Below are 2500 nucleotides of genomic sequence, written 5' to 3' on the forward strand. Positions count from 1 at the left end.
ATGTTTGAGGGATCGTCAGAGAGAGAGAGAGAGAGAGAGAGAGAGAAGGATGATGGAGGTGGGAGAGATTAGAGATAGAGAGAGAGAGAAAGATAGATAGGGCTAGTAGAAAGGAAGAAATGGGATACCAGTCCAAAAAAATTCTTAATTTTCAACTTCAACACGTTGACACCATTCCTGGTGACTTGAGAAGTTTTATTGTTTTTCTTTTACTCACTTTTAATATTATTATTATTTTAAATTAGAACACAGTGAGACGTCAAAATGTATTGCCTTGTGCATTCCTTGTACGTAACAATAGGGGGAAAACGAAACAAAAACGAACAAAACAAAAAAAATAAATAAACTAAAAAAACTTAAGAGAACAACTTTATAGTTATAGGGTCTTGAATATGTTTGAGGGAGCGTCAGAGAGAGAGAGAGAGAGAGAGAGAGAGAGAGAGAGAGATAGATAGATAGATAGATAGATAGGGCTAAGTAGAAAGGGGCACAGGCGTGCTCGAGGCCAGTGATCGATGTGAAAAGTGACCAAATTGAACCTAAGTTGGGCAAACAATACTAAAACTCTGATCTCCTTGGAAAAATAATCTGTTTTGATAATCACAAAAATTCTAACGGACTCAGAAAATTTAAAAATAGATATGAATGTTAATTTAAAATTAAGGAACTGTGTTTTCAGTCCACCAGTGGACTGAAAACACAGCTGTGTATTCAGTCCACCGGAAATAAAAATATTTAAAAAGGACCAATTATCTTCTATACTTGCCTTAATCGATAGTGACTGAGCCTATTGTACGCATCATCAGAAATGGGCAGACATAAAATTTATAGCAATATAATTTACAGTGTTTTATTTACTCTCGGAAAATCTTGATTGAGAGTTGTTCGAAACCGGGTGCCTGAAATAGATCTCAATTCACGAAACTGATTTATCAAACATTGACCAGATTCTTACCGTGGCTGCGAGATAGCCATTGGACTGGCCAATTTGGCCAAAATGTTTCTACAATTAATTTAAATTTAACATATACATCTATTTTAAATTTTTCCTTGTCCTTTAGATTTTTTTGTGATTATCAAAACCGATGAATTTTCCAAGGAGATCAGAGTTTTAGTATTGCTTGCCCAAGTAAGGTTCTATTTTGTCACTTTTCACGTCGATCACTGGCCTCGAGTACGGCTGTGCTTCGATGCCTCCCCCCCCCCCCCCCCCCCTCTACCCCAGTCTTGACTTGGTCTTCTTCCACAGACTTGCCAAATTGAAAACTTCAAAATTTAGTATAAACAACCACAATATAATAATAATAATAATAATAATAATAATAATAATTATTATTATTATTATTATTATTATTATTATTATTATTATTTATTATTATTATTATTATTATATTATTATTATTATTATTATTATTATTATTATTATTATTATTATTATTATTATTATTATTATTATTATTATTATCATTTAAGTATTACTAAGAATAAAAAATTCGTAATTTTCCATAACATTTCGTATTTGACTCTGAAATGTGTCTAAAATTCGTAAAATTACGAAATATTCGTATGATTCGGCATGTATGGTATGCTTCCAAGATCCTTTTCTTTCAAAATAATTCCTTTTCCTTTGAATTGTAAGGCTGGTCTATTGTTCATCGTCTATCATATCTTGTAAAACTATAATTTTTAAATATCTAATCTCTCCCACCACCACCCCCCTTCTCTCCCTTAAAGTTGTTCTCTCTTTTTCTTTTATCTTTTTAAAAATTTATTTTGATTGATTATGTTTTGTTTGTTCGTTTCTGTTTCGTTTTTCTCCGGATTCAAATGGCTACGTACAAGAAATACACAAGGCAATACATTTTGACGTCTCATAGTGTTCTAAATTAAAATAATAATCTTAAAATTAAAAGTGGGTAAAAGTAAATAATTTTTTTTAAAAATAAAGGTCGATCAAACTTCTCGAGTCACCAGAATGGCGTCAATGTGTTGAACTTGAAAATTAAGAATTTTTTAGCCAAGGGAGTACACAGGAGTGCTCGAGGCCAGTGATCGATGTGAAAAGTGACCAAATAGAACTTTACTTAGGCAAACAATACTAATACTCTGATCTCCTTGGAAAACTCATCGGTTTTGATAATCACAAAAATTATAACGGACTAGGAAACATTAAAAATAGATATAAATGTTAATTTTAAATTAATTATAGAAAAATTATTCTCTGTGTGTCCAATTTTGGCCAATTTTGGCCAAATTGTCCAGGCCAATGGCTATCTGGCAACCATGGTAAGAATTTGTCTATTTCAGGCTCCCGATTTCGAACAACTCTCAATCAAGACTTTTCGAGAGTAAATAAAACGCTGTAAATGATATTATTAAGCCGTCAAATTGTCATAAATGTTATGCTTGTCCACTTCTGATGATGCCTAACCTACAATAGGCTCGGTATCAATGTCGTCATTATCGATTAATGTAACAAGTATAGACGATATTCGGTCCT

At 32.3% G+C, this 2500-nt stretch overlaps 1 protein-coding gene across 6 annotated transcripts in view; it reads right to left on the bottom strand.

Moving 5' to 3' along the window:
* LOC144972358 (uncharacterized) overlaps positions 1–2500 on the bottom strand; it is a 59043-nt gene that overhangs the window by 41239 nt on the left and 15304 nt on the right. The window lies entirely within an intron of this gene.

The sequence above is a fragment of the Berghia stephanieae genome, chromosome 5, assembly GCF_034508935.2.
Source record: "Berghia stephanieae isolate SIO BIC M18660-M18661 chromosome 5, UCSD_Bste_1.3, whole genome shotgun sequence".
Classification (NCBI taxonomy): Eukaryota; Metazoa; Mollusca; class Gastropoda; order Nudibranchia; family Aeolidiidae; genus Berghia; species Berghia stephanieae.